Consider the following 23,792-nt stretch of genomic DNA (forward strand, 5'->3'; position numbering starts at 1 on the left):
CTTGCAGAAGCCTGTTTAGGGAACTAGGGATACTAACTAGGGATACTAACTATGGCTTCCCAATATATTTATTCCTTAATGAAATTTGTCATTAAAAATATATCACTTTTTCAAACCAACAGCTCAATTCATGGAATCAATACCAGAAATAAGAATAATCTTCACAAGGATTTAAAGTCACTTAGTCTTGTACAAAAAGGTGTGCATTATTCAGGAACACACATTTTCAATAACTTGCCAGCAGCCATAAAAAGCTTAACAACCAATGAAATTCAGTTTAAGAGAAGCCTAAAGGATTTATTGGTGGCCAACTCCTTCTACTCCATTGATGAATTTCTCAGTAAAACAAACTGATTTGTATATATTTTTATTTATCGCGAATGGACCCAGAAGGATCACGCTTTCTGACGTCGTTTCTTCCATACTTCTTTCATTCATTCTCCATGTTTTCTTTTTCTTTCTTCTGTCCATTTTGTTCCTGGTCTCTTTAGTGCTTCCTTCTCCGACAATACAATCCACTTTTCCACCTTATTTCTAAAAGTTTTTCTATCTTTGACATCTTTAAGTTCAATATTTGCTTTTTGTAAATCTAATTTTACTTGGCTAATCCATGGTGTTGTTGATTTGACTTTTTCTATGTAAGTGAGAATTCTGTTGGTGAGTCGTGTGGGGGGAAGTCTAGTGACATGTCCATAAAATTTTAATCTTCGCCTTCTTATGTCTGCTGCCAGGTTTGATATAGTTTCTGTGGTTCTTCTTGATTGTATCCGGTATCCTTCTTCTGTTAATTTTGGACCTAAAATCTTTCTCATAATTTTGCGTTCTTCTTTTAGTATTTTTTCTAAATCACATTTTGTGTGGAGTGTGAGCGTTTCACTAGCATATAGTGCTGCTGGCTTAATTACTGCGCAGTAGTGTCTGATTTTTGTGTTCGAGGAGATGCATTTTTTATTGTATATTTCATGTGTCATACCATATGCTCTCTTCATTTTCTGTTGTCTGATCTGTGCAACTTTCTCTCCTCCGGTTGGCTCCAAAATTTCACCTAGGTATTTAAAATGTTTTACTCTATTTATTTTTCCATATTTTGTGTTCAAACTGTGTATATGGAATTTCGTACAGAAAAATTCTGTCTTTTGAAACGAAATTTGTAAACCTACTTTATCCGCGCATTTCTTAAGGATCTCTATTTGTTTGGTGGCGATTTCTTCATCATCTGCAAGAATGGCCAAGTCGTCCGCGAATGCTAAACAAGATATCTCCACGTTGTCTTTGGTTCTACCAAGATGGATTGGTTTCCAGTAGGATTGATTTTTTAATTCTTTTTCCCATTCCTTAATGACTTTATCCAGGACTATATTAAACAGAAGTGGAGATAGCCCGTCACCTTGACGTACTCCAGTTCTTTTGAGAAAAGGTTCAGAGATTTCTCCCCTGAATTTAACTTTAGATACAGTGTCTGTCAGTGATTCTTTGATAAGTTTTAGTGTTTTGGAGTCAAGTCCAAGTTCCTCTAAAATGTTAAACAAAGATTGCCGGTCAATTGAGTCATAGGCTTTCTTAAAATCTGCAAATGTACAAATTATGGGGCATTTCTAATTGCTTTGTGTTTTAATATTGTCTTTAAATTAAATATTTGTTCTATGCATGAGCGACCGGGGCGGAAGCCTGCTTGATAATCAACAATTTGGCGTTCCAGCTGCTCTTGTGTTCTTTTCAGCAGGCATGTTGAGAGAATTTTGTAGGTGACTTGTAAAAGTGAGATTCCCCTGTAGTTATTGACATTTGTTCTGTCTCCTTTTTTATGTAACGGGTGAATAAGGGCACATTTCCAATCCTCTGGTAATTTTTCTGTTTCCCATATTTTTGTTATTATTTTTGTGAGCTCTTGCAACGTCTTTGGTCCTAGGTTTTTTAATAGCTCTGCAACAATGCCATCTTCGCCAGATGTTCTATTATTTTTTAAGTTTTTAATGTGACATTTGATTTCTTCCTGTGTTGGTGGTAATGAATCTGGTTGAGCGTTGGCACTGATTTCTTTGGGAAACCTTATATATATATATATATATATATATATATATATATATATATATATATATATATATATATATATATATATATATATACACAACTTCTGCACAATTTCAGTGCAGTAATGTGTTCATTGTAAATATGTATTATAGTAGTTGTATTACATGTTTATTACCTTATAAATAAATAAAAAACTTTTTATTTTAAATTCAGTGCATTAGTATTTGTAAAATGACTCTTTCATATAGTGTTCATTAAAAAATGACGATCATTCCACTTGGGACCTGTGGAATGGTACATTAGCTTATTTGTTTTAGTTGTAAATATTTATCATGTATTGTTGTTTTTCTGACGTGTTCCACATCCTGGAGGACCTCCTCACTACGGATCAATTGGAATGAAAGTAACTCTAATCTAATCTAATCTAATCGTCAATAAAATTCTTCTGGGTTTGAGGCCCCATTGTCATCTGTAAAATTCCGACGTTTTGGCGACTGTTGCAAGGCGCCTTCCTCAGGGTGTATTGCTAAATTTACAGATGACAATGCGGCCTCAAACTCAGAAGAATTTTATTGACTGTGACAACGGTCGGGGAAGCCTACGTTTACAGATTATTTCATCATTTGCTTTCTGTTTTTAACCCACAGATCGGCATCTTCAAATGTTTAAACATAATGATGTATACATAAAATTAACTAGATTCACATGCACGAAGATTCCAAGTGCAAAAAACGAAAGGAAGAAAAGAGGAGAGCAAATGAAATTAAAACGTTGATTAAAATAATGTGACCAATGGATAGAAAAACTACATTTATACCAATTAACTGAATAAAAATAATGATCAAAGTCATTTCGATGAAGGTTTAAATTAGAAAAAAATTAAATACATCTGCCGAGATTCGAACCAACAACACACTGTACATGAGGTCGATACCTTCACCATTACACTATGCAACCACTATGTGAAGTGCTTTCATTTTTAAACGTATAGATCATGACGCGAAATTCTGAATCTTTATTTCGTCCATTACTCGCAAATGAGGGCCCACCAGGGTGAATGGATACAGGGTGTGATTTCCTTGGATGCAGGGTGTCATTCCCTTGGACCTTAACCTCCATCACCACATAGATTGTTTCAAAAAGTCTGTCCCACTGGTGGGAACCTCTCCTTATAGGCAAGGTTGGACAGTGAGGATGGACATGTCAATTTTTTCAGAGGATGAGGCCACACATGAGTGGTCTGTCCCACAATACTGAATCTCAGGAAGGCTGGAATATGATGAACTGTTTCTCTCTATCCACCTTTCATCCATTTTTATCTACATTATTATACGTATATGTGCTAACTGTATGTTCAGATCATTTTATTTCTTCCGCTTGGTTATAATTTAGAGACTGCAATTATATGCATTTGTATGTTGCATATGCATTTAAATATTTGGCTCCTTTTCACCAATTACTGCTGATTTTAACTAAAAACTAGTGACGATGCATATTTTGGTTGTATGTTTACAATATTTTAAACGGGAGGTCTATAGCTCGATCTGGTTTTGATGTCTCACAGATTCACCGCGACCAGAACTGGGTGCAATCGCTGAGGGGCCACTGCCTAGCTAAATCATTACAGAAGAGGAACAGGCAGACTGTCAATGTTCCTGTGCCCGTGCACCCAGTTAATCCCCTCCACTGACATACCGTACGCGTCGGAAACAATTAAAATACGCAAGCTTGTAGTCCCACATCCCTTGTTTCAGTTTAGCTTTCTATTTGCTTGTACACAGTCGAACGTTTTTACGATGTGTAGTGTATAACATGTTGTACGCCATTCCGCCCGAAAACAAACTGCGTTTCGTGGTTAGCTGACCATCCTGGAACATTTACACATGACGGAATTGTTTTACATTTTCAAGTTTGCGAGGAAAAGTTTTGCGAAAAAAAAAAAACTTTCTAATAGAGCCAGCATGCCAACAGAAGTCTTCATATCGCAGGAATGAAGAAGAAAGGACCACGACAACAACTTTTGACAACAGCAAGTTGCAGTAGCAGGCATTTGTCCAAAGGTAACCACAAAAGTCGGTTTAACATGGATCTATGTGAAGTAGATTTGGCCACTGTTTCTATGTTTCGATACAGTGTATCGATACCTGGAACTGTTTCAGTGTTTCGGAACGGCTATGGTTCACTGTTTCGAAATAGTGGTGTTTCATTCCGCCCCTGTCTCGGATCTCGAGCCAGACACAGAAACTGTATCGTTGTTTCAAAATAAGACTGTTTCAGTCCACCTGTGCCTGGAATGGACTAATTGTATTCCGTTCTGAGTCGGACGAGATTCGGGCTCGGCACAGGCACTGAAACACAACATACCACTTCATGAAACACTTTCAAGAGTGTCGAAATCTTTTGACAAGCAATAGCATGAAGCTTAAGATATCCGAAAATAAAGCTTCGTTTCTAGCTGACTGTCCTATTCCGAAATGGCGTAACATCTGCTTTATAAACACTAACCAAACAATAAAACAACGCATACTATTCACATTCAAAGTAATAAATATGTGAAAATCATTGAGTTAAATTACACTTTTTTTTAATAACATACGCTTCTCTGGTCATGTACAGAAATCAAATTAAGAAACGCAAGTAAGACTACAACATTTTAAATAAAAAAAGGCTTAGAGTGACAGTTATTAGACATGTACATAAATTTGATGTAGGTATAATTGCAAGCAATCTGTTTGACATATCACTGATAGTGTAATGGTGAACGGGAAGCATCGTAAATTTATAGTAAACACCTTGAAACACAAAAAAATTTTTCTGTTATATTTTCTTATTTATTCGAATTATTTGGTGTTATTTGTGAGTCTATAGTCACTGTGTCTATTATCCACAATGATTCCCTTTGTGTGCATGGAAATTAGTAGGATGGGTATATTAGCCATACTAATGGAATGTGGGAATCCCAGTAGCATATCCGTTGTTTCTGCAGTTTGCTCCCACCTCCAGTTCCGTTCGTGGTGGTTCTTCTGTCTTCAGCTGTGGCTGCCCTCAGCCAATTGAAAAGTATGAAAGTCACACGACACGAAAGCAGCGCATTTGCTGAAGGAAATACGAAACTGCCAAGACGCCTAAGTGATAGTTTCATACTTTCTACGATATGATTAGCGCTCTCGCACCTCATTTATGTTTATGTGGACATACTTATACAGTAGACATTCAAGATGATAAAATGTGTGGATTTATTAGATTACAAAACACAAACTGTTTCACTGTTTCGAAACAGTGTATCGAAACATTACATCGTACTGTTTCATTAGTTTCGAAACAGTTACGTGTTTCAGTTTGCCCATCTCTAATGTGAAGCATTCTTTGCAAACCCTATCCTCGAAGACTTCCTGCACAAATAAACCAGATGAATCAACATTGTGCAAACATTACATACCTACTATTTACGTAAATGTTCTGCAAGAAATACGCAATGAGCTCATGGACAGCGTTATCTGGATTTCAATTGACGAAACTACAGACACTTGTGGCCGTTACCCTGGAAATGTAATTGCTGGTGCTTTAAAAGGAGAACCTCCTCCTTCCTATTTAGCGGTCTACAAACAACTTGGAAAAGTCAATCATTCTACAATCGCCAGATTTGTGAATGAGGATATTAGAAAAATATTTCCAGAATCTTCTGCAGATGACAAGATGGCGGCGCGTGTAGACGTACTAATAAACCGATCCGCGGAAAATTACAAGTTTTTAAATCCTGTGTGTGTAAAATGCAGTAAGAAGGTGAAATATGGTGTTAAATTATGTTCGTGGTCACAGAAATGGATCCATCGTCAATGTTTAAATGTCTTAGAGGAAAAAAACATGACCTGTGACTGTGGAAATGTGCGCTGTAACTATCGTCATATCGTGTGTTTACAAACGGAATGCGAAGAAGAATGCACGACTTCTTCATTAAAATATGATCTTATGTTAGCTAAACTATATGTAGAGAAGCTTGAATCAGTGATAGATAGTGTACAGAAGCTGGAAGAAGTGATAGACCATTCAAAGGGTAGTGAAACGGTTGTAAACGAACAAAACGGTAACTTTATTAGGCCTAAAAAGTTTTGTCGTGTTAATCGTAACGAAAACAGCTTTCGTCTCCCACAAGCAAATAAGTTTGAATTTTTAACGGGTGATGAATATGAAATAAGTGAAAAGAGCCAAAGAAAGGAAGTACTTTCATCAAATGCAGCGACCCAAAATCATGTCAGTAGGCCTACGAAGTTCTGTAATAACAAGAAAGGAAATACCAGAAAATACATGGAACATACTTATCGTGCAAACAAGATATCTACCAATACAGGTAAGAAGAAAAAAGAAGATATTTTCATACTTTCAGACAGTCATGGAAAGGGCTTAGCCGACATTTTGTGTAACATGCAAACTATATTCAAAGTTAGTGGAATAACGAAACCGGGTGCCCTTTTGCGGGAAGTTTTAAAAGACTGTGAACATTCTTTGAAGCCGGGAAGCAACTGTCTAATAATAGGAGGTGCTAATGATGTTTATAGGAACGAGGGCAAACTCGCCACAAGAGCTCTAAGAAGTACATTACAGATAATTACAGATGTCAACTTCTTCATTGCCAGTATCCCACAAAGACATGATCTTATAGAAGAATCCTGTGTCAACAAAGGAATCACAGTTACTAATAGGAAATTTGAGAAAATCTGCCGAAGCCTCCCAAATGCCACATATGTGGACGTACCATCTGCAGAGAGAAGTCATTTTACAAGGCATGGACTTCACAGAAATAAACTCGGAAAATCATTCATTAGTCGAGAAATCCTTAATGCAGTGAAGGCAGTTAAGGACAAGAATAGCACGACCATACCACTTCCACCACCAAACACAGCAACTGAAAATTTCCAACAAGAAAATGAAACTGAATCACTGACAACAGGTCCAGCACTAGAATCTCCACTTTCTTCAAAAACAGCTGAGATAAATGATTCAACTGCGACAGAAGTTTCCAAAGCAGCTTCAGCAGATGCAGCTACATACTACGCAACTGCATCATTAACAAGAAAAAAACGCCTGATGTGCCAACAGCCAATGACCTTTCATCAGTATTGGCTGCTCCTCAGTCTTCAACAGTGAAAGACTTTTCACCAGCTTCACCATCATCAGCAATAACAGAAGCAAACAGAAGAAGCACAAGAACCAGGAACTTACAACTCTGCAGGATTTTTGGTACCCGCCCTCAGTTACAAGACTAACATAAGGCAGATACCTTCAGATACACCAACTTCCAAGTCGAACTGGCAACAGACTCACCTCCACTGTCATCAACAGAAGAATAACCATGTTACCAGCTCATCTAAGGGATTTTTTAGCATCAGGTCTAAAGGGAAAGGCGCCACCAAGATAAGTGAAAACAAATGCCTAACAGTGTTTCACCAAAACATTCAAGCCATAAAGAACAAAGCACAACAGCTAGAAGTAGAATTGGAAAAATTTGATACACAAAATTTGGCTATCTCAGAACACTGGTGCAAAGGGAAGCAAATTGAACACATTGCATTAGCCTCATTTGACCTTGCATGTTACTATAGCAGAATCTCAATGAATGGTGGAGGTTCATGTATCTATGTAAAAAAGGTATGTCATTTAAAGTGAGATATGATCTTTTAGATCTAAGTGAGGACAAACATTTCGAACTTTCCGCTGTTGAAATAATAGGACCTAGCATAGCAAAAAAATTAGTCATATTTTGTGTGTACCGCTCTCCCAGTGGAGATATTGATATATTCTTCTCAAAACTGAATCAAAGCTTAGACAAGGTTTCTGGACCAAAAGCAAATGTAATTATCTGTGGTGACTTAAACATTAATATGATGAAGCCTGATAAGGCTAGCAACATATATGTGAATATTCTAAGCTGTTATGGAATATCCTCCCTTGTTAATTGTCCAACTAGAATAACGAAAGAATCCTCCTCATCTATAGATCATGTTGCTACAGATATTGATAGTAAAAAATGTCATATTGTTGTCCAAAACCTGGGCCTAGCAGACCACCTCTGCCAGATCTTAAAAACTAACATTCATGTAGAAATTCCTACTAAACTTTGTACATACAAAAGAATGTTTTCCAAATCAGCCCTGCATCAGTTTAAATCCCAGCTAGAATATGAAGATTGGAGGGAAGTCTATGCAGAAACCAACGCAAATCAGAAATTTATCAAGTTCATATCAATTTTTAAACTCAGATTTGAAGAGATGTTTCCCAAAACTCTTTATCAAATTAAAACTACGAAGAGAAATCAGTGGGTGACTGCAGGTATCAAAAAATCCTCAGAAACTCTTAGATATCTCAACTCCATAAAAAATAATCAATCTAACCCAGAAGTTCTGCAATCCTACAAGAAGTACAGGAAAATTTACAGAAAGGTGTTGCTTGCCGCAAAAAAACTTTCAAACAACAAAATATTACTTGAAGCTGAAAACACGAGCAAAGCAGCCTGGAACATCATCGAACAGGAAACATCTAACTCTGCTAATAAGGACCTCAATTCACATATTAAAAACAAAGATGTACCAGTAGGTAACCCTAAAAAATTAGCTGATTTTGTAAACTCATATTTCAGAAGTATTGCAAAAAAATTACAGCAGAAATTTCCAGATACGTATGATTTACCTACTCAGAACCAGCCAACAAACTCAATGGTACTCTTGCCAACTACAGAAAGGGAAGTGGCACTAGTAGTACACCAACTAAAAAATAAAACTTCAGTAGGACTTGATGAAATCCCAGTCTGCGTAATTAAAGATAGTATAGACTCCATAAAGGGCCCATTAACAGACATAATTAATGAATCTTTCAAATCTGGATACTTTCCGGAGTACCTAAAACAAGCAAAAGTTATACCTATCCTTAAAAACGGAGATGTGGAAAATGTAGAGAACTACAGGCCGATCTCTATACTGTCTATCATATCTAAAATAATGGAAATACTAGTCTAAAAGAGACTGCTAAATTACCTGAATAAATATAATCTTCTTTCCAATGACCAATTTGGTTTTAGGCCCAGAAAAGGCACACAATATGCTATAGCACAGTTCACTAAAGTAATTTTAGAAGCGCTGGACAAAGGTGAAAATGTAAGTGGTATCTTTTTAGACTTGTCCAAGGCCTTTGATACAGCTGACCACAAAATCTTACTTCATAAATTAGGGCAAATAGGAATAAGAGGTGTGACAAAGAAGTGGTTCAAATCATACTTGGAAAACAGAGTTCAATGAGTTGAGATATCACAAGTTTCAAACAATTCCCTTATAAAACACCTGTCTGACCCAGAAAATGTGAATATAGTCGTCCCACAGGGAAGTGTATTAGGCCCAATATTGTTTCTTATATACATTAACGACTTCCCACAAAGTATCAGACATGGCGAAAAAATACTTTTTGCTGATGACGGCAACATAGTAATAACAGGTGAAAATACAACACAACTGCCAGAAAGAGCAAACGAGGCTCTCAATGATGTCCACAACTGGTCATTAAAAAATAAAGTAACCCTAAATGTAAAGAAAACTAACTATAATAACTTCCAATTGAACAAAAAACACAATGCCACTAGAATAAAAGTTAATAATAATGAATTAGAATGTGTAACAAGTACCAAATTCTTAGGGATGAATGTAGACAGCCAACTGAAATGGACAAACCACGTCAACATTTTGGCAAAGAAGTTATCCACAGCATGCTATGCTCTTAGAATCCTTGCACCGGTATGCAATAATACCTGTCTTAAAATAACATATTACGGATATCTACACTCAGTCCTCAGCTATGGGATCATGTTTTGGGGAACAAGTGCCAGTAACATACAAACTGTGTTCAAAGTACAAAAAAGAGCCATAAGGATAATAACAAATAGCAACAACAGGGCTCACTGTCTAAGATTATTTAGAAAGCTAGGAATTCTAACTGTTTCTTGTGAGTATATCTTTCATAACATAATGTTCATTAAGAAAAATCTCAACATGTACAACACAAACTGCCTAATACATGACCATTAAACAAGAGCTTGTCACCACCTCCATCTAGATAGAAAGAACAAGGCAAAGACGCAAAAAGTATATTTTATAATGGGATAAAACTGTATAACAAATTACCACAAGAAATTAAAGAAATAAATGAGCCCCTCACTTTCAGACAAAAGCTTAAAACCTTTTTAGTAAGTAAAAGTTATTATACTGTAAAAGAATATTTAACATAGATGTAGATTATTAGCAACATATGACATTATCACCAAAATATTATGTAATTATAAATATGTGTATGACTAGTTATAAAAACTACACAAGATATGAGAAACCTGTTTAATTGTAGATGTATGTGTGCTCATGTGTTGTAATCTGATGACATCCATACAATATTTATTGTTCCACAGATGAATAAATAAATAAATAAATAAATGAAAGGGTGTTTGTGTTTATTTTCGATGCTGCTCCGTATATGATGAAAGCAGGAAAAGCCTTCAGAGTATTTTATCCCAATTTGGTATATGTGATGTGCTTTGCTCATGGAGTACATCGCCTTGCTGAGGAGGTACGTCCCATGTTTGTGAATGTAAATAAACTGATTTCATCCACAAAGAAAATTTTCTAAACACTCTTTCTCGCATCAATACCCACAAGGAAAAACTACCAAATGTGCATTTGACCCCCAAATCTGTGGTAACTCATTGGGGTACGTGGGTGGAAGCTGTGTTGTTTTACAGTGAACATGTCGAGCCCATTAGAGTGGTAGTAAACGACTTCAATAGTGCAGAGGCTTGGGCAGTTTGCCAGTGCAAAAGAGCTTTAAATGATTCTGGTGTTAACAAAGACATTGCTGTGATAAGCACTCCTCTTTCCCATACACCGGCAAGTATTGAAAGACTTGAAACTCAAGGTTTGGCGCTGAATGCATCTAGTCAGTGAATGAATAAAATTATTCTAGTTGATGTCCTCATTGGCCCAGGTATTCCCAAGAAAACTTACAGAATAGGTTCAAAACATTCTGAACAATAATTCAGGCTTTGAACCCTTGTGCCAAATTGATAGTTACCAGAAACAGTAAGTGCCCACACAGCATCCAAATCCAAATACTGCCCAGTTACCTCAGTTGATGTAGAACGGTCGTTTTCTGCTTATAAAAATGTTTTGAGTGATCGAAGACACAAACTTTCTATTGAACATTTAGAACAGTACTTGTGCGTTTATGTTTACAACAGTAGAAAAATGTAAAAATCGTAAATGATGCTTTGACCCAGTAGTATTAATTAAAAGTAAATGCTGTTCAAAAAAATCATGATTGTTTTTTATATTAAAATATTATGGTGTTTTTGAGTGTGCCATCAGCAAACGATATATCTCGAAGTTGATATTGTACATGACAATTGTTTCTCTGCGTCTCATTTGCATCGCATCTGCTTGTTACCGAAAACAATAGCAAGGAAGGGACAATTCTCGTAACAGGCTGTGTGTCCCCATTTTGCAAATCTTTAGGAAATAATCCCAGAAAGGCCTCCTTCCTAATCTCTACCAGAAAGGCCGGCCAGGTTGGCCGAGCGGTTTTAGGCGCTACAGTCTGGAACCGCTGAGGTCGCAGGTTCGAATCCTGCCTCTGGCATGGATGTGTGTGATGTTCTTAGGTTAGTTAGGTTTATGTAGTTCAAAGTTCTAGGGGACTAATGACCTCAGAAGTTATGTCCTTTAGTGCTCAGAGCCATTTGAACCATTTTTTTTCTACCAGAAAGAATTCAGAAAATGTTATCAGCGTTCTAAATGTACCTATCTTTCGCGTGGCCGGCGCTCCTCCAAGTACCGGTAACTGATATGCACAGTTTCGACTTAGAGATATTATACACGTAATAACTCCCATGTTTTTTTATTATTTGATCTTGCATATTTTCTACACTTTTCATACATTTTAAGCATTTTAATGCGTAAGTTTTTACAATGCATATAATCAGGTCTCTATTTATAACTAAATGCCACCAGTCAAAACTTTATTTTTATTTTGCACATCGGAAGTGATTCTCATTTTGAAGTGCGTTTTGCCAAGTATACATGCCATTTATTTGTAGTATATAGGCAACAAACAATCTCTCACTTCATTTCATTCACAAGCACAGAAGCTAAACATTCTTTTGGTGAAGACACTATGGTAACTTGTTCAGTTCTGTTTGAACTGGTGTTTTGAATGATCACTATATCAAGTGACTGAAAATGTGTTTCAAATACTGGTGAATATAACACAGCAATTACATCTGTTTTCTGAACACGAATTCTCTGAAGCAATTTGTCCTATGATTCTCAATTTCACACTTGTTCTAGAAATGCAAAATTAAAACCAAAGGCAACATAAATGTAAAGCATACAACTTACTACTTTGTTGAGACGAGTTTTCTCTGTGTACAAGCCTAACTTTCTTATATCATGTAAAAACTGTGGTAAAGTAGTTGCAAATACATTAGACATCATGATAGAGCAAAATGGCGCGCCCTGCAGAACTCACAACCTTCGAACGTGGTCAGGTGATTGGGTGTCACTTGTGTCCTACATATGCATGCGAGATTTCCACACTCCTAAACATTCTTAGGTCCACTGTTTCCAATGTGATAGTGAAATGGAAACGTGAAGGGACACTTACAGCACAAAAGCGTACAGGCCGACCTTATCTGTTGACTGACAGAGACCTACAACAGTTGAAGGGGGGTCATAACGTGTCATAGGCAGATATCTATCCAGACCGTCACACACGAATTCCAAACTGCATCAGGATCCACTGCAAGTATTTTGACAGTTACGTGGGAGGTGAGAAAACTTGGACCTAATGGTCGAGCAGCTGCTCATAAGCCACACATAACACCGGTAAATGCCAGACGACACCTCGCTTGGTGTAAGGAGCGTAAACGTTGGACGATTGAGCAGTGGAAAAACGTTGTATGGAGTGATGAATTACGGTACACAACGTGGCAACCCGATGGCAGGGTGTGGGTATTGTAAATGCCCGGTGAACGCCATCTGCCAGCGTGTGTAGTGGCAACAGTAAAATTTGGAGGCGGTAGTGTTATGGTGTGGTCATTATTTTCATGGATTGGGCTTGCACCCCTTGTTGTTTTGTGTGGCATTATCACAGGACAGGCCTACATTGATGGTTTAAGCACCTTCTTGCTTCCTACTGTTGAAGAGCAATTCAGGGATCGCAATTGTATCATTCAACACGATCGGCACCTGTTCGTAACGCACGGCCTGTGGCAGAGTGGTTACATGACAGTAACAGTTAGTGGACTGGCCTGCACACAGTCCTGACTTGAATCCCATAGAGCACCTATGGGATGTTTTGGAACACCAGTTTCGTGCCAGGCCTCACCAACCAACATCGATACCTCTCCGTAGTGCAGCCCTGCATGAAGAATGGCCTGCCATTGCCCAAGAAACCTTCCAGCACCTGATTGAACGTATGCCTGTGAGAGTGAAAGCTGTCATCAAGGCTAAGGTTGGGCCAACACCTATTGAATTACAGCATTACTGATGGAGGGTGCCACAAACGTGGAAGTCATTTTCAGTCAGGTGTCCAGATACTTTTGATCATCACATAGTGTATTAACAATATACTTCTCTTAACTTTTGCCAGTTGAGTCATTGAAAATGCTAACCTTAGGTCCAGACAAGCACTAGTTGTTGCTCTTACGGGCCAAGACCTATCACTTGTATGCAGTGACATAGTTCCCCTATCTGGAGATACCACAGCAGATAATGAGATATAATGTAAGAAAGAGAATTCTCATTTGTTGTTCATCTCAGCTGTACATATATGAGACAGAATAGTAAATGAGAATTATCTTAATTATCTAAACAATTGCTGAATCTCTGAAGATGATTATGTCAACTACAGTGATATATAACGCACCTGCAAGTTCATCTAGTTGTTACTTCTGACTAAGCTACAGTAATAAATACCAGAAATTGGGTAAGTTTATTTATTTACAATGCTTATTTTTATATTAATAGGATAAGTGCTTTCCCTAATACTACAGTTTATGAGGTATGTTAGTGGTTTAACTATTTCTTTTATGCATTTTTATCTACTACACTCAACACACCATCCCATCCAGCCGAGTATTTGTTCTTTAGTGTGAGTATTATACTCCCTATATCATTTTCTTTTACCTCATCAAATTCAAAACTCACTGCTTGAGTGTGATTTGGTATCTCTTGGTACAATTCTATAGTGTGTGTTGGATTTCCTGTTGGTGATATGAAATGTTTATTAATAGAGTTACATAATGCTTTTGGTTCTTTTATAAGAAGGGAATCGGTTATAACCATCATGCATCATGGATAAAGATTTGCCATCCATAGTTGTGGAGGTTCATTGATACTTATTGATGAATTTCCAGGAGGCCTCACATTTGTAGATTGTGGGATTTCATCACTGTAGGCTTATTTTCTAAGGTTTGAGAGTTTTCTTTTAAAGGTTTATATTTTTGTTTGAAAAGGTTCAGCCTTGTTGATTTTTACAAGACACCTAGGTCATGAATATTTTGCCTGAATTTAACAAGACTGGCCTGAAAGTCTGAGTTTGTTATTTCTTGCACTTTGACTGTGTGTTGATGTTACTATTACTCATAACTCGTTTATTTTCAAAAGTTTTTGGTATTATTTTAGTAGCTGTTTTTGCTATATTCTATCTGTTGTGCAAGGTAGTGTGAGTAATGAAGGTCTATGTTACTATACTTAACATAGTCTTGAGCAGTTTTGGATCCATGTTAACTATATTTCTGAGATTGTACGAACCTTATACATCTGCAAGTTTCGTGTTAGTTATGTTGTTGGACTTTGCATCAGTGTTAAGGTCTCAAAATATAGTAAGGTTACTGGGACCAATTTGCCTAGTTATGGTATAGAAGGTGTTGAGAAAATTATTTTTTTGCTACATAGAAATAACACTGGTAGAGATCAGAGGGATGTAAGTTATTTAACATTAAGTTATTAAATATCACCAGCTTTTCACATCGACTCCTGGGATTTCTGCAGTGAAGCAATCAATATTATGCACCCAATTAAAACTGAATTGCTGGAGAAAACTCATCAAAACGAACGAGAGATAAGTGCACACTCCAAGTATTTCACCGATCTAAACAAAGACTTATAATTGACGATTATATTACTCAGACATTTTTGGCTATAACCAGGTAAAAAGAGTGTGTGTGTTCGTCACTCACAGAACCTACTCTCGTCACTGAAGACGACAGAGTTCCACACTCCAATTAACTCTTGCATGACAAGTCATGATTGGCAGTGCCACAGTATCAGTGATAGCGTAGCCAGATACGCTAATGTTCTTACTACTCCTGCAAGCAGACGTTTCCCAGAAATCCCTGATGACTAAAAAAGTGCAACAAATGGCTCTGAGCACTATGGGACTTAACTTCTGAGGTCATCAGTCCCCTAGACCTAGAACTACTTAAACCTAACTAACCTAAGGACATCACACACATCCATGCCCGGGGTAGGATTCGAACCTGCGACCGTAGCAGTCGTGCGGTTCCAGACTGAAGCACCTAGAACCACTCGGCCACTTTGTCTGGCAAGTGAAACGTGTGTCCCCTTTTAAATGGCTGAAGCTGTTCAAGCAGCAGTATGTACTTATGGGTAGGCCATGTTTGTATCCTAGGATGAATGTTGAAAATGCTGCTCACCTCTAAAAACAAAGTTACTGCCTGCAGAGTCAAAGTAGATGGTATACAGATGGGCCTCCTGAGTGCCATATGAATTGCTAACACAAAAATCCCTTAATATGCACATATTAAATCCTGGTGCCACTGAAACACAGTCATTGAGGGTGTTGCATTTTTTTTCCAGCAGTGTATTTTGACATGAACGTAATATTGTGTGAAGTTGAAAGACAAATAAAGAGAAGTTCATTTAATTTCCTCTGGCCTTATTTATTTACTGTGTAAAGGTCATATAACTGCCGTAACGTAATCTTTGTGGCAGCTCTCAAAAGATGTTGCATGTTGCTTGATATTTAGTTTAATTTTAAATCACCAAGAACACATGCCACTTTGCCTGCTTAAGACTTGTTTACTGACTTCTGCTTAGCAGCCAGCTCGGAATCATCACATCTTTGCTACCAAAGAATAAACAAAAATAAATAAAATTTTAAAGATATTACATCATGTCATCAGTAATGAACTATAACTATTAACGGTCTTGGCAACTTCATAAAATGTAAAAATTCCATTTAGATTCATCACTGTTGCCTTTACACTACTCCCCCACCAGTAACATGGTTACGAATTAATACATGATGAAGGAATTTTCTTTAAAGAAAAGAAATCAGCACAACATTAACATAAAACAATTAAAAAAACATATTGTAATGATAAAAGATATGATACAACATAATTACAAAAACTTTTTACAATGTCTGGTATGATATTTGATTAATTCTCCAGAGAGACAACTGCTCTAAAAATCGAGGTGGGAATCTTATAATCCGTCCTGACTTCGATGCTCTGATATTTGGAGATGGTTCCCCTGTGGGATGTTGTGGCTCAGTGTCGTTAGAAAAGTTTGGAGAAAAGTTCCTTCTCTGATTCCCATTCTTCTTGCAGGAGATTAGCTGGTTTAAGTCTGTCCACTAACATATTTATGCGTTTGCATTTCCTTCTAATAGTGAAATATTTTTCATGTCACATCTCAGGAAGACATGGGAACAGGTTTGCAGATATTTTGAAACAAATACTGATCTTGATTTGCTTTGTGTAGGCCTACTAGGTTTCAGATGAAGCATTTGCTTTTGCAAATTAGATGCGAATGAATCAAGGTCAATCTTTGTAGTGGGCTCTTCAAAAAAATTCACTCGGAAGTCTTATAGTTTTTCCATATACCATCTGCGCAATGGAATGGTTCGATGTTTCTCGCACTGCAGTGCGCAACCCCAATATAACAGTAGGCAGAACTTCTGTCTAATTAGAACTGTTATGGGCCTTGATTGCAGACTTCAGAGTTCTATGTAGTCGCTCAATGTTACCATTGCATTGAGGATGATATGGCGTTGTGTGCTGAACTTTCATTCCACATACTATGCCCAAATTATTAAACAACTGCGATCTAAACTGTGTTCCTTGGTCAGTGATTACCTGTGACGGTACACCAAATCCTGCAATCCAGTGCTGGTAGAAGGCTGTTGCCACTTTTTCATCTAAAATATCTTCAAGTGGTATGACTTCCATCCAAGATGTGAAACGGTCAATACAAGTTAAACAATAAGTCATGCCATTAGGAGGAGGAAAAGGTCCAATGAGATTGAACACTGAAACGTTCACCAGATTCTTCAAACTTCTCTAGCAGTGATTTTGTGTGGCAAGTGACCTTGGTTTTCTGACAACTGACGCAGGATTTAGTCCACTGTCGCACATCACTTTTGATGTTTGACCAAATGGCTCTGTTACTCAACAGTTTCACTGTTGTCTATATGCGAGGATGAGCTAAACCATGAAAAAGAAGAAATATTAGATAACGAAAAGGATGTGGAATATAAGGTCTGTTATTTGCAGTGGATGTGTCACACCACTATGTTTTCCCTGATGGGAGTTGATATTACTTGAAGTTTAAGGAGTTGTTCCCCGTTCGGAGTTGCTGTAGTTCTCGATATTGTTGCTGGTTTCTGGCAATTTAATCATAGTCCGGTATAACTACTTCATCAACTCTGGATAGGACATCTGTAACAATATTTTCATGGCCACTGACATGACGAATATCGGTCGAAAATTGTGATATGTAATGCAACTGTCTGATATGTCGAAGAGAGACGTTATCATTGTTTTGTTTGAAAGCAAATGTGAGTGGCTTATGATCAGTGAAGATTATGAAATTTCTTCCTTCCAGTAAATACTTAAACTTTTTTACAAAAAGGCAAATTCCCAATAATTCTCGGTCATAGGTACTGTAACCCTTCTGTGATTTACTCAATTTCTGTGAAAAGAATGCAACAGGTCTCTAATTTCCATTTTCCAGTTGCTGGAGCACAGAGCCAACAGCAATATCTGGTGCATCTGTACTAATGCTAGGAGTAACTGAGTTAGGAAAAACCAATAATGGAGCATTTGCTATATCTTGTTTAGATTTCTCAAACATTTTCTTTGCTTCTTCAGTCCACTGAATTTGTCTATTATCCTTTTTTCTTGCTCCCTCAAGATAGTCATGCAAAACAGCTTGATTCTGTGCCGCATCTTTAAGGTAGCGACGGTAGTAGTTGACAATGCCAAGAAATCTGCGGAGCTCATGCAGTTTGTCAGGTAACTTATACTCTAAAACTGCTTGCACTTTCTCAGGAAGTGGACGGAATCCCTCTGATGTTATCCAGTACCCAAGGAATTCAATTTCATTTACTCCAAAGATTGATTTTGATATGTTGATTCGAAGTCCATAATTGGACAATCACTCCAGGACTAGTTTCAGGTGTGTTCGGTGTTTAATACTGGATGAGGCGATTAAAATGTCATCGAGGTAAGAAAACACAAAATCTAGCCCAAACATAACTTCATAATTGAATCGCTGGAATGTTGAAGGTGCATTCTGCAGGCCAAAGCTCATGACATTAAATTCATACAGACCAAATGGTGTGATTACAGCTGTTTTGTGCTTATCTTCTTCGGCAATAGGTATTTCGTAATAGGCCTTAAAGACATCGATTTTAGAAAATATGTTTTTGCCTTGAATACAACGGAAATCTATTCTAGGTACAGGATTACGGTCTGGAATTGTTCTTTCATTTAATCGTCTATAATCTCCACACGGACGTATTGAGCCATCCTTCTTAGATACAATATGGAGAGGACTTGCCCATGTAGATTTAGATGGTCTAATGATGCCATTGTCTAACATGAATTTAAATTCTTGTTTTGCCATCGCCATGCACTTTGGGTCTAATTGTTTTGCCCTAGAAAACACAGGCGGGCTTTCAGTTGTTATATAGTGTTTGAGATGTTTAATTTCGCTAGGTACCAAATTAGGTTTAGCTATGTCTGGATACTGTAACAGTAGATCTGTAAATATTGTGTTTTGGCCCATGGTGCTCAGGACGTTTTCCTCCGAGATTGACATAACTTTACCCTCAACATTGAGATTGGTTGCATCATCTATTAATCTTTTATTATGGACATCTACTAATAATTGAAATTTATCCTACGACCCTAATTTGACTTTGATCTCGTGACAAATGATGCACTGTAACTATGAAAGAAAAACTATTAACTTTTTGTACAATTTGGTAAATTGGTAATATTTCCCTTTTTTTTTAGTTACAGTGCATCATTTGTCACGAGATCAAAGTCAAATTAGGGTCGTAGGATAAATTTCAATTATTAGTAGATGTCCATAATAAAAGATTAATAGATGATGCAACCAATCTCAATGTTGAGGGTAAAGTTATGTCAATCTCGGAGGAAAACGTCCTGAGCACCATGGGCCAAAACACAATATTTACAGATCTACTGTTACAGTATCCAGACATAGCTAAACCTAATTTGGTACCTAGCGAAATTAAACATCTCAAACACTATATAACAACTGAAAGCCCGCCTGTGTTTTCTAGGGCAAAACAATTAGACCCAAAGTGCATGGCGATGGCAAAACAAGAATTTAAATTCATGTTAGACAATGGCATCATTAGACCATCTAAATCTACATGGGCAAGTCCTCTCCATATTGTATCTAAGAAGGGAAAAATTTTTTTTGCTCCTAAATAAATAAATTTCATTCTGTAAATGTAGAGGCTACGTTCTTCATTTAGCAATTCCTTTCTCTTCAGTGTCCTAAACTTGTTTTTTGAGTCTTTTTTTTTTTACCTTTTATCCACCTGTGGCCACTTTGGCCTACCTACTGCAAAAAGTGGCCATTTTGCAGACATTCAAGCCCACTTTTCTACTACAGAACAAGGTATTCAGTAATAATACAACTTTCTTATGGTTCTAGAATGTACATAGCTTAATAAGATAGATTCTACATGCTTATATGTCAAATATGGTAAATGAAACAAAACGTTTTTCTTAGGGTGGCCACTTTACCCAGCTCTCCCCTAAATGGCAATCTGCCCTTGCAATATTGCGCCTCCCTCCAGCCTTTCTTCCTGGTGGACACGCATTTAAGAACAAAACTTTCGAAATATCGCATATTGATGTACAGATTTAAAAATGACTTAAAACAGTTTGGTTACATAGCGTAATGGTCAAGATACTGAACTCTCATGCAGCTCAAATCCTGTCATGTACACTCTTAAAAAAAAAAAAAACTGTAAATACGTCTCCTTACCTGCCAAGGCAAACTCCAGTTTTATCACCACTCCTTGTCCAGGTAAATTTTCCAAATGGGATCCAACTTCTACCATTTCGAGCATGTACGAACTTAACACACTGTATGCACGACACTTAAAAAAAGAAATCGGATATGTGGTAAGCATTTTCATACAGCAAAGTAACTAATACATTATTAACAAAGTAACGAGATACATTTTAAGCATGTTCTTAAGGAAACTAACACATTATTGTCTTAGATACATCCACAACACTACAACACACCACACCATATTATATTGAAAACGTTCCTTACATATCCTTTCGTATACCTGCGTGTTTTCATGTGTTTTGAACCGTCAGGAATCTGACGGTTTTTTCCCTTCCTTGCTGTCGCCTTGGCAAACGCACATGTATAGTAAGTTATGACTGTGGACACAAATCTACACGTCTGATCCGTATCTGAATCATGTCAACCAAGATAATCTTCTACATACGCCACCCTTATTACAATATTTATTGGCTGATTTTAAGCTCTGTCGTCATTTAGTTGACTGTGAATTGCAGCAAATAACTTTAGAATGGAATGTATTACAGGACGGGGAAATAAGCATTCGTGTTCATGAAACTGCTTCGTAGTTCTTATTTGCGACCGCCACATCTACCGTTATAAATCGCGAAAATAGAATTGGTAGAGTGCATGAACTGTAATTGTAAACTGCGTCTAAGAATTGCAGTTACCGAAAGAAGCATTCGCAGAAATCACTGATACTGAAAAGTTACAGTTTAGCCCATCCCTACCCATAGTGCAGTTCTATTTCCCGCGCATTCAGTTTACATGTAGGACGCACCGCTATCTTGCTAAGAGGTAACGTGCGAGCTGCCATCTACCGACGACGCTAAACAACTATAGCGTGCAGTCTTTGGCAGCGCTCATAACGAGTTGATTTCAAATAGCAAATAGAAGTTTTGCAAGGAAGAAATGACAGCAACAAACCTCTACACCTACGACCTTTCCAATTTTGCTAACAAAGTAGCTATAAGCTGCCGTGGAACATAACTGTTTGTGACATGCGTAATACGCACTCAACAACATTTGTAGTAACATATAATATTTTTCACAAACAGATTTGTTGTAAGCTCTTTGGCCCCTGGTCACGACTGTGTCACCTACCGTCACCTTCGAGAAAGCCCCTATTCCTTCCTAACTGTCCTCGCCCATCTCTATAATGTCATCCTCTCTACTGGCTTCTACCCTGACCTGTGGAAGACCTCCCGCATCCTCCTCTTCCTCAAACCCAACAAACCCCCTTCTGCCGCCTCTTCCTATCGTCCCATCTGCCTCACCTCCGTCTTCAGTAAGGTCCTTGAATCCATCCTCTCCCACCGTATCCATCGGCACCTTGCTCAACACCACCTCCTCCCCCTTACCCAGTGTGGCTTCCGACCCTCCTTCTCTGCTGATGACCAACTCCTCAACCTTGTTCACCTTCTGTCCCTCCAGCTCAACTCCCGTCGCTCCGCCATTTTTGTTTCCCTTGACCTCCAAAATGCCTATGACCGTGTATGGCATCCCGGTCTCCTCTTTAAACTCCAAACCTACGCCCTGCCTATCAATTTTGTCCGTCTGGTCGCTTCCTTCCTCTCGCACCGTCCTTCCTATGTCACCCTCCACAACACCAACTCCCGTCTCTTTTATCCCACGGCTGGCGTCCCCCAGGGTTCTGTCCTCTCCCCTCTCCTTTATCTCTTGTATACAGCTGATATGCCCAAGCCACCCCCACCAGTTCACCTTCTCCAATATGCTGATGACACCGCCTTCCTGGCTCTCTATCCTACCCTTCACCGGTCTCAACGTACCCTCCAAACCCACCTTAACCAGTTCACCACTTGGTGTAACCAGTGGCTCCTCCGTCTGAACCCCTCCAAAACCCAGGCAATCATCATAGGCCGTACCACTCGCTCCTTTCGCCTCCAAGATTTCTACCTCACCCTTTATGGTCGTCCTATCCAACTCACCCCCACCCTGAAATACCTTGGCCTCACCCTTGACCGACACCTCACCTGGACCCCTCATCTCCTGACCATCCAGCAGAAAGCCCATTCCCGCCTCCGCCTGCTGAAACTCCTGTCCGGCCGGACATGGGGATTGCATCCTTCTACCATCCTCCACACCTACAAATCCCTCATCCGTCCTATCCTCTGTTATGCCAGCGTCGCCTGGATCTCCGCCCCCACCCGCTTTTACAAGGCTCTCCAAATCCTTGAACGCCATGCGCTCCGCCTTGCCTTCCGTATCCGCCTTCCTTCCCCCACACGGCTCCTGTATGAACTGATCCCCTTCCCCCACCTCCTCTTGTTCCTCCAACATCTCCGCATCCTTTACATTGTTCGCAGGGTTGATCCCCCCCACCCTCTGGTTTCCTCCTTCCTCTCCACCCCTCGCCCGTTGCCGCGCCTCTATCGCTGTATCCCTCCCTCTCTCCACCTCCACACCCTCCATCTCCTTCATCAGGGCAATTTCCAACGCCTCCCCCTCCCGGATGACGAACTTCGCCGTGACATATACCCTTCCTTCCAACTATAACCCGGCCTTGTTCCCCCCCCCCCCTCCCCAGGGCCCGCTTCTCCTCTTTCCTCCTTCTCCCAGAGCGGATTCTCCTCCATCCCCCCCTCCCCTGAGACCCTGCACCCCATACTTGCCTCTCTCCTTCCCACATCCCTCCCTACCTGGCCCTCTTCCGAGCGACCCCCATTCCCCTCCCCCATCTCTTCCCCTCCCTCCCTTCTTCAGGTCTCACTCATCTCCTTGAACCTGGCAGATCCTCTGTATTGATCATCATCAGTGTGCCACGTCAGTGTTGTGTTTCGTGCTATTTCTCGTGTGCGTCCAGAGGTGTGATTTTAATTGTGTACTGCCTTGAGGTTCGCCGTCAGTGTGCTATGCCATCCGTCAACACCTTCATGCTCCAGTCATACTGTGCCTTGTGTTCTTTTAATCGTCGCAGAGTGTGGCTTTTTGTGTGTGCTACTTTTAAACAGTTTTTTTATCTCCATTTTACAGTCACCCCGTTTTTTTGTATATTGCCTTCCATGATGTTCTCCCTTTTGTATATCTATGTTCGCCTTCTTCTCTCCTTTGCTGTTTTTAAATGTCTTCTATTGTTTTGTTCTATGTCTTTCGGCTGAAGAGCAGCGCATATGCTGCTGCCAGCCCGCCCCGATGGGGAATTGAAATACAATAAAGAAAAAAAAAAAAAAAAAAAAAAAAAAAAGAAAAAAAAAAAAAAAAAAAAAAAGTTGTAAGCTCGTAGGTTAAGGCTCAGATTAGAGACATCAATTTTTGGAGGACGTGACCGCAGATTGGTGGTCCGTCTCGCAAAATTTAATTTGACAATGTCGCAGAAGGTGGAGATTC

The sequence above is a fragment of the Schistocerca piceifrons genome, chromosome X (assembly GCF_021461385.2).
Source record: "Schistocerca piceifrons isolate TAMUIC-IGC-003096 chromosome X, iqSchPice1.1, whole genome shotgun sequence".
NCBI lineage: Eukaryota > Metazoa > Arthropoda > Insecta > Orthoptera > Acrididae > Schistocerca > Schistocerca piceifrons.